Source organism: Cavia porcellus, unplaced genomic scaffold (genome assembly GCF_034190915.1).
Source record: "Cavia porcellus strain 051 isolate PalLab524CR breed Dunkin Hartley unplaced genomic scaffold, mCavPor4.1 scaffold_6, whole genome shotgun sequence".
Taxonomy (NCBI): domain Eukaryota; kingdom Metazoa; phylum Chordata; class Mammalia; order Rodentia; family Caviidae; genus Cavia; species Cavia porcellus.
The window spans coordinates 4,644,604-4,654,919 of record NW_026947489.1 but is presented as its reverse complement, the minus strand read 5'-3'; the positions used below and the strand labels follow the sequence as shown (position 1 = coordinate 4,654,919).

General features: G+C 36.6%; 1 long non-coding RNA gene across 1 annotated transcript; it reads left to right on the top strand.

The window, feature by feature from the left end:
* The first annotated feature begins 483 nt into the window (after positions 1-483).
* Positions 484-1,349, top strand: LOC134476202 (uncharacterized). The gene is made up of 2 exons (XR_010047770.1): positions 484-704; positions 797-1,349. It is a non-coding gene; the product is annotated as an uncharacterized LOC134476202 (long non-coding RNA).
* The last annotated feature ends 8,967 nt before the right edge of the window (positions 1,350-10,316 follow it).

The following is a 10,316-nucleotide window of genomic DNA, read 5'->3' as shown; positions in this document are numbered from 1 at the left end:
CTGTAAGGACCATTGAGTGTTCATTGGATTGGATGAGGGATGCTTTATTTAAATAGAAGTTTATTGATACAGCCTGGTTTTTATACTCGATGACGTGGTGGCAGATAATTTGTAAGAAATTATCTGGACGTTTTGTTGTAGTTTAGGAATAGCAAGGAAAACAATTTAATATAGGACATATAACGTACAGTATTATAAATGTCACTCAGAGTCAGACAGAAAAGTTCAATAAATCTGTCTGTACATCCCAAAGAATCGAGCTGAGGATTTGGATGCCATGGCAACATCCTGTGTGAATCCAGCTGAGGACCTTGAGCCCGTCCTGAGTCCCAACTGGAGACCTGGAGCCCATGACAGTGTCTGGTGAGGCCAAGCTCAGACATCAGTGGTAGAAGCCAGGAAGTCTGTTCCAGCCAGATGAAGGATCTGTACCAGTAGTCTGAGAGATCTGCATTGGAGCCAGGAACGGTGCTCAAAGTAAGGCCCAGAGGTTACCTGCAAAGTACCATAGCTATCCTGTGACCAGGCTCTAAGCTTCTCTGATAATAGCAGAGTTCATGTTAGGAGCCAGCGTGAAAGTTTCTCCAGGAGACTGCAGAGCACACCATCTTGCCCTGTGGAGCCAGGAAGCAGTGCTTAAAGTAAGGACTAGAATTCCCCCAAAGTGAAACGGCAAACCTCAGTCCTCTGATGATAACTTCCAAGTATGTATCAGGAAAGAAGCTCTATAGGCTCCTCCAGGAAAACCAACAGAAACAATTCTTAATGTCCAGTTTTCTATTTTTTATGTTGGCAGCAATTCTCTAATGGACCATACCCATCCAGCACCACGCTGATTTTGTTCAGCTGCATGTTATAAGGTGACTGTCAGGGATCAATCCACCACAAACAGTGATATAAAATAATCATTGTATCCTATCAAATCTGTGGGTCAGTGTATCACTGCCTGACATGAGTAATTCATCTTAGAAGTTATAACTCTAATTTTAATGTCATGAATTAGGAATGAGAATTCTTTAGGCTTTTCCCCCTGGAATATTCAGGCAGTTTTTTTTTAATAATCTGTGTAGACTCAAATAATTCTGTGTACAAATGAGTGACCCAGAGAGAAAAACACAGAGGGATTATGAGAATAATGTTGGAGAAATTAGTCAATATTAAGTATCCAAAAAGAAGATTAATATCTGGCCTCCCCCATATTAGAAAATTCCACAAGGAATTTTTGAAGATAGCATAAATGCTACAGTATCTGAGATTTTTCTGTTAGCATTTAAACTTTTCCCACTGTATCCTCAGGTGATTACTGAGAAGGAAACTACACCATTGCTGCTGCCAACACTTCATCAAAATTAAGATAGTCCTCATAATGGGCGGAGACTTCTCAGTTAATTGCCATTGATGGTCATTGCTGCACAGGAAAATTGGACTCAGTTCTACTTTTTGGAGAGACCCAAACAGTGTCCTTGCCGTGGATAATTCGTGCTCCCGAGAATGGTTTGCACTGTTGGATGGACTGAATGACGGAGCAGGCACTGCGACTGCACGCTACCAAAGGGGCTCCCGCGCTTCATCGCAGTGCTCCCATAAGTATGCAGTGCATGCGCTACCGTCACTTTTTAGTTGATATATTTAAAACTGAGCTAAACTAATTAAAGAATTGATGAGCCAGGGCTTTTTGAAACTATTGTAACTTAAGTAACTTTTTACATTCTAATTTTAATCTTCCTTGTTATTTACCATTAATGGGTTTTTGTCTCTACACTTTTGGCACTTTATCATAAGAAAAATTATACAAATCTAATCTTATCAGCTGTAAATTTTCTATGTAGTAAATATGCTTATGTAACTTTGGATTGTTTAGCTGGATTTGAAGCATTTCTGTGACTTAAGATCACCGTGGCAAACGGTGCAAAGTGAGTCAATCCAGTGTCCCGAAAACCGCAACCCTTAGATCTCAGTGACTGCAAACACAGTAAGACGGGGGAGCTGCTTTGTCAGTCTGAAGCTGTCTCACCCTCTGCCAGTGTAGTGTGGAGCTGTCTCATCTGCGTATAGCATGATGCTCAGCTACCTCAGCTTGTATCTGGCTTTCGTGCTGCTTTCATGTGCCCGTGTAGTGATTGTCTCTATAGTTCTATAGTATGTAAAAGAGTTTTATCATCCATTTTCATTGTGGAGTATTTTGTGTTTCCTATGTATTTTGATGTTTTATTTATTTGGTTGTACAAGAGTTATGTTATGAAATACACTCATTTTCTGTTTTATCATTTTTGAGTTTGTGTTTTTTTTTACACGTGTGTACATCAGTATTGTAAATTTTTTAACTGTTTTCCGATTAAGTGATTTGTCATTTCATTTTCCATTAATCACTTCTGTGATGTTAATGTATTAGTCAACCAGATTTTGCTCATAACCATATACAAAAATACCATGTATGACTGGCTGTGTTTTTTGTGGTTTGCTTTCCTTCTGTTGACCCTTTTTTAAATTACTGCCAGATGATTTGTACTATGTAATCTGTTGCATTGAGCTCTATCTCATCTCTTCTTTTTCAGACCTTTCCCCATGTTTGCATTTTTCCCTCAGGCTGATACGTTCTTTTTCAAGTCAGAAAAAAAATGCAGCTTTAATTTTACTTGCACCAAATATAGATTATAGAGAATAGAGCTCTTTAAAATTGAGTCTTCTATCCAAATGCAAGGTATGTCCTTTTTTCTAATGAAATTACATTGAGATACTGCTAGTAGAGTTTAGTTTTTTTATTCCGAGGCATTTAAAACTTTTTATTAGTGATTGGCATTCACTCAACTCTGTCACATGAAGATTGTTTATGTATCATTTCATATGAGCATTTCATGTAACTTTTTGAAATTTATCATTTTTATTAGCTATAATAAATTATGTTGGTAAGTAGAAATTACTGGCTTTTTGACTTAGTGTGAGAGTCTAAAGGTAGCCTAAAGGTTTTGAGGGTTTTTGGTTTGCTTTGGTTTTACTGTGACGTTTTTATACTGAGGATTGGTACTTTACTACTAGGGTGAATGCTGGCACAGTGTGGCAAACCTATGGCACTGTTGCAGTAGCAGGGTATTTGTATCATGGAACACGGCCAGCTTAATTTTGAGAAAGGACCTCATTAAATTGCTAGCCTGACCTAATAACTGATTTATGTCTCAAAATCTTAAGTGTCTGAGACAGAAAGATAATGTTCCACTAAGTCCATCAAGGAAACCTCTAACATGACATTTTTCAACCTTGGTTTTTTTCTGGCCGTCTTCCTTCCTTCCTCCTGTGAAACAGTCTCACTGTAGTTAAGGCTTCCCGAAAGTTTGGTTTCTCTGTTATAATTATGTCATATCTGAGAGTTGCTACAGATATTCTTTGGCATTCTTATCCTAATTTCTCTTGTATTGATGTTTTAATAGAGGCCTAAATTGCAAGTTGAACTCCCTCAGTTTTTGTGTAATTTTAATTATTTGCATTTAACATTTTATGAGAACATTTTCTTCCATTTAATTTGTACTTATCAGCATAGATTCATTGAAACTTTGTGGAGACAGGTTTTCATGGTATAGTTCGTGCTGGCCTGCACATGCATGTGTACGCCAGGCCTCTGGAGTACTGAGTATAGATGGGCACCGCACACCCAGCTCATAAAAACCATTTTGAATGAGACAGTATTGTTTAACATTTGGCCACTTAAACTCTGTCCATTCAGCATCCACTTAGGGTTCCTTAAACTTTTTGTCAGTTGAGCAGGACTATTTATGATTGAATCTCTAGTTTATATACTGTACAGAATATATAGAAAGAAAAGGGCGCTAGAAGTTTGATATCTTATGTTTTTCGTCTAAGCCAACAGAAGACGCATTAAGCGGTATTGTTTCCTTTTTATTTTTGTAAAATACACATAAAATCAACATTATCTTAAACTTTTGAAATTATATGCATTCATGTATTGGATTTCAGGATTTCCTCATTGAGAATGATGGTTTTTTTGTTTTTTTGTCTTTTTCCTTTTTATCAGTACCAGGGATCGAACTCACGACTGCCTGCTTGCAAGGCAGGAGCTTATGCTGCTGAGCTAAATCCCCAGCCCCGAGATTGATGTTTTTATGTATGTCACATGAAATTGATCAGTTTCCTTCTCTTCCTAATTTGTTGAATGATTTTTTTGATCACGAAAAGGCATTGAATCTGCTCATGATTTTTTATATCAATTGAAAAACTATTTGGTCTTCATTGTCTTAATGTGATTTATCAGCATATTTATTCTCCCCTTCTTGCATTCCCAAGAACAGAGCACCCTTTGCCCAGAGTGTGTAAAATTTTAATGTGATGTTGAATTTATGTTGCTAGTGTTTTATTGAATTTTTTTGTGGAGGTGAGTGCTTGTGAGTTGGGGTGCATTGTGTTACTTTGTCTGCCTTTATTACAGAGTATAACACTATAAAAAAGCTAAGTTTTCTTACCTTACATTTCTCCAAAATTTTAAGAAAAATTGGTATTGGTTGAATTCTTCAGTATGTCCGGTAAAGGGTTTTTATTTTCGTTTGGAGTGGTTTTATTTTTAGTTTTTTTCTTTTGAGATTCCGTCATGGTAGATTTTGTTTTTCTAGAAAAACTTTTATACTTTTTGTAGCTTATCCTTTTTTTCCCATTTATGGTGAAGAAGACATTTCTAGCCCACTTTTAATTTTAATTTAATTTAATTTTATTATTTATTTGTCTTTTCGAGACAAAGTCTCACTCTGCATTTCAGACTGTTCTTGGGCTCACTCTGTAGCCTGGGCTACAAAGTCTCCCAAATGCTGAGATTACAGGAATGCGCTACCACACCTGGTTTTGTTATTTTGAGACAGGGTCTTGTTAAACTGCCAGAGTAGATTTGAACTTTTGATTCCTTCTACTTCATTCTCCATGTGCTTGCACTGCACGTTTATGCCATGAGACTTGCCTTATTCTCTACCAATGTTAGATGGAGAATAACTTAGACTACTGAAGACATACACACATGAACACTCGTGATGCATTTGGTGCTGTTTCTTCAGGGTAATTGGGGATCAAACCCCGGGTCTTGTCTCCATGGTATATTGATGAATGTTTTGTTCATGTTGGGATGTTTTTTCATGGTATGGATTAAACCGAAGAAATAGGCATGATAAATAGGAATTCTGTCACTGAGCTAGATACAGCTCTGCCTCGGGTCATTTTTATCTACAGCAGTTTTATTTTGGTTTTGAGTAGTTTTATTATTCCTAATCTTAAATCTCTTTAGTCACTTAAAAAAGAGTATTTCCATTTTGGTAGTCATGTTGCCTGTCCACCCACCCACCTTTCTTTGAATTAGGAGTAAGGTTCTCAAACTGACCCAAGGGCCCCTCATTTGACTGTGTTCCCGGCCACTAAATAATCTCTTAATACTTGGTTTTATTTTATATTTATTTTTTACACATTTTTATTTTAATAAGTGAGAATTTAATTTTCATACTTATTTTAAAATCTGTTCTGTCGTTGAGTGTAGTATATTGAGTAGATTATGATTAAAACAATTTTTACATAATTTATACTTAAGGTGTTATATTACATAATAAGTTGCATATACAAATACATGTAGTATAGCTTATGTTTATATAGAGGATAACAAAAGCCAGCTTATGTTTGTTACCATTAAATTTGCTTGAACAAAACCTAGTTTTCAGGGTGTGGAGAACTGAAGTAAGTGTAACAAAAGTGTACTATTAGCTTTGAATAGATTTGAACCTCACTGTATTGAAACTCATTTTAGTCTTACTGATATTTTCCTGTTTGATTTTCTTGAATATCCTGACTTTTCAAATTCATTTTATATAATTGGCCATACTTTTAGTTTTCCATTAAATCAAACTAATGGGATTTTTTATTTATTTTTATTTATGGAATCTTTAAAAAGTGGCTCCCAATAGAATATAATAATCTGTAATTTTAAAATTTTTTTCTTTTTATCTTTTAAGTAGTAACTAGCTTGTTTTTCTCAGTTTCATAATTTTTAATACTTATTTGGGGATAATGGTCTTTTGTATACATAACCTTTCTGTATGGCACAAGTAACTAAATCAATATTTCCTTAGAGTATTATCACAAAAGATTTATTCCATATTAAATGCCTGCTTTTTAAAGGTATGTTATTTTTATTTTTATTTTTTTGAGTAGTGGAGATCAGGATCAGGCAAGCACTTTGCCCCACAGCTAAGTCTCTCTGGTCCATCTTTGATTTGGTTTATTTTAAGAGGAGGAGATTTTTTTGGAGAAAAGGAACAGCAGCTAACAATGGAGAATAGCAATAGCTGCTGAGAGACAGGACTGGTCCCAAATGGCCTGACTGTGTAGCGTAGGTTCCCCCCTGACACATGGCATGCCTGCTACCTCAGCTTCCCAAGTGTTGTGGTCCCTCGGTATTGATCTTTTTTTCTATTTTTGTTGAAGGACAACTATTTTCATGTACTAAAAACTCAACAATGCATATTCAGCCCAGTTTCATGGTAAGTTGATTTCATTTCTGTTTTCTAGCTTCAGGAAGTCAAGCAGATTTGGAAACTGATGTATCCTTAGTGATGTTAGATTGTCTCCTTATCATTGGTTATGATAACTGCTATCAGCTTAGCCTCAGTGTCTTGCTTTTCCAGGTGAAATTTTGTACAGGTTATGGTGTTATTAAACATCCCAGCCTGGGCTTCCTCATGATGCAGTGTGGAGAACTCAGCATCTAACACAGGACAGGTGCGGTGAGAACCAGCACAACGAGTTACGCCTCGTAGTCACAGCCTACTCTGTGTTACTTTCTGCTAAGCTGATGTACCAATGAGCTTTGTCCTTAGAGCAGGTAGAGCAGTTTGTCTCCTGGTGAGGACTGGGTGTTTACTTGCCACTTTCCGGAGTGAGCAGTTAGCTGTTTGGCAGTCCAACATCTGAGCAATTACTTCCCACGCCAGCATGATGTAAAAGAAGCCTTTGACGATGGACCACGTGCTGTGGGGCTGCATTCCATGTGCAGTGGTGAAGTTAACTGGCCTTTGGTCAGATGGGATTCACCTCTTTCTTGGCCACCTTTCTTCATAAGCCAGTTTCTTCACTATTGCTGACTTCCTTTGGGCTTCTGAAGGAGAAAACAGAAGTTATATTTTCTTTTTTTCCAGATATGGTCTGGAAGTCTAATCTGACCTCTAACTCAGGGTCTTACACTTAAAGCCGCTCGGGTGCTGGGATTATAGCCCCACTGGACAGGGAGATTTCTAAATTTTAGGTACTCTAAGCATACAGTTTGTACAGTAACAATCCAACAGAGGATCTTTAGGGTTCCTATGTGCCCTGCAGTCGGTCATTCCAAGGTGACAAAGACAGTAACATTCCCTGCTGCTTTTGCTGGTACAGATCATCACGGTACACTGTGGCTGTGGCTTAGATCAGGAAAATTCATTCAGCTAGTCTGAATTAATCACATGCACCCTAATGTTGAAGACTGTCAGGAAATGTTTTTTTCTCACAGTTTTAAAAGTAGAATATATTGTCAATAATTATGTATTTCAAAATAAGAGTAAAACTGAACATTGCTTACCATAATTGTAGGTAATGGATACATAAATTAATTTGAACTAATCCAAGACACATTCTGTAGGTGCATCAAAGCATCAGCTACCCAACAAATGTATGCAGTTGCAAGTTACTAGTCTAAAATTTTTTTACTTAGAGATTGAGCAGTACTAATGTCTACCATAGGGTATTGCCGTACCAGGTGAGCTGCAGTAATTTGTACTTCTATCTCAGTGTACCCCTCCCACTCCTGGGACAGATGGGCTTAGACGTATTTTTCCCTCATCTTACTGTAGTATGATGATAGAGCAGATACACAGAATTCACAAACAACTTTAGACTTGGTAACAAGTCACTCACTATTCTGTGGAAATTCTGTATTTTCCCTAGAAGGATTTAAACAAAGGGCTTTATATTGTAGTGGATAACATTAGTCTTTGTGAGATGAACTCAATTTCATTTGTTCACCCTGGTTCTGCGTGTGCCCTCTGGGGCATTTTCCTGTTCCCTGTTTTAAGACACGTGTGAGAAGGCTCTAACCAGAGTCCTTTCTAAGGAGTTTAGACTCAAACTTGCTTTGTGGCAAATGCCTGTAATCTACAGTTAGTAGGCTGAGGGAGGAAAACTTGGTTCGAGGCCTGCCTGTGCTACTGAAAGTCTTGTCTCAAAAATAAAAAAGTATGAAATACCAATTTGTCCCGCAGCAATCTTAGGGCTGTAATTCCTATGGCAGTAGAAATCACTCAAAATTACAAAGTGTGGGAGCCATGTGTAGAGTTAGTGGTAGGGTACTTGATTAGTGTATGTGAGGCCTTGGTTAGATAATGAACTGTCATATTGGGTCATTAGAACAGGTCTGTGAGGAAATTTTCATAAGTGAAATGTGATACGTCAGAATTCTAAATTAGTGTGACTTCCAACTGACTAGAACGGAAACTACAGGTCAGAATTCAAAATTAATGTGTGTAAGCAGAAAGGTGGAATAGACACAGATTGGTGGAAGGAAAGGTGTAAGGTGGGTCATGGAATTTTCTGTTACACACTCATGTACTAGTGAATGAAAACTTGGCAAAAAGCTATGAAAGAGGTGAGAATATTTTGGAATTCAAGATTCAATAATGAAATATGCACGCAAAGTTAGGCAGATGAAATAATGTATCATTTACACAATGTAATAGAGTAAGTTAATTGATAAAATAATTAAATGTATGCAAGCATACATAAATAGAATCATTCAGACATGACACATCCTGTTCATTTGGAATTCAAATAAATTTCAAATGAAATATCAATGGTCACATACAGATACATTGGTCTTTTAAAAGAGTGATGGCTAGAAAATAAATATAGGGATAACCGCATACATGAATAGGTTGCGTAGTTATTACATTAAAGTAGCTTGATTGATGTGGTGCATCAATAGGTTGGTCTAAAAATGAGCATCGTACTGGCAAAGAAACAGCCCTGAAGACCAATGGAATAGATAGAAGACACTCTTTGACAAAAGGACCAAACATATTCACTGTAAGGAGATAGCCTCTTAATAAAATGGTGCTTGAAAAACTGGCTTCCTACATGCTGAAAACCAAATTCAGACCCATGTCTATCAACATACACTATAAAGTCAGAATGAATCTAAGGTCTAAATATTAAAACCCTAAATCTACTGAAAGACAAAGTGGGTAGAAATCTACAAAGCAGAACTAAAACCAGCTTGCACAGGTAGTACTTCAAAGAATGATTGGGAGCTCATCTTTTTTGGGGGGGATCTCACCTTATTAAAATTTTTGCACATCAGAAGAAAACAATAAAAAGCTCACTGATGTCCATCAGACAAAGGACTTATTTCAAGAACATACAAAGAGTTGAAAAAAATGGACATCTGAGATGATTGCAACACTTCTCAGGTGAAGAAATACAAATGGTAGATAAATACATGAAAAATGTTTCCAGTATCGTTGATCATCTGAGAAATGCAAATTTACACAACACTGAGATTCCATTTCACTCCAGAAGGAAAAGTCAATATAAAGAAATATAACAAATGCTAGAGGGTTGTAGGTAAAAAGAAACCTTTTTCCACTATTGGGAGTGTAGAGTGGTACAACCACTGTAGAAATCTGTGCATGATTCCTCAAAATCTTGGATTAGAGGACCCATCTGATCCAGTTATTCCCCTTCCAGGTATTTTCCCAAAAGAATTGAAAACATGATACCACAGCGATATACATGCGCCCTTTGTTTTTAGGAACACAATTTGTGATAGCTATATCTTGGAAACAACCCAAATGCCCATCAATTGAGGAATGGATAAAATATTTTTATACAGTGGATTACTACTCTATAAAGAAGGATAAACTTGAGACTTTTATAGGTATTGAATGCAACTATAAACCATAGTCATAAGTGAAATAAATCAGCTTTGCATGTGTAAACATCGTACTACCTTTGTAGTGTAAGAAGTGGAAAGAGTAAGATCCAAAATGTATAGTAGATACTGTAAAATGGGAAAAAGAAATGGATAGAAGAAAAGGATGAGAGAAATATATACACGTAAATATATACATACAAGGTAGCTAACATACTGCTAATTTAGTTCATTGGGATCAGTTGGTGCTTGTTGATTAAATTTTCATGCCTGTGTCTTGTAATTTGAACAACTACTTTGAAGACAACAATACACAATATATTAATTTTTTGTTCTCTTTTGAAACTTGTGTTTATCCCTTTAAAATATATGGGTATCT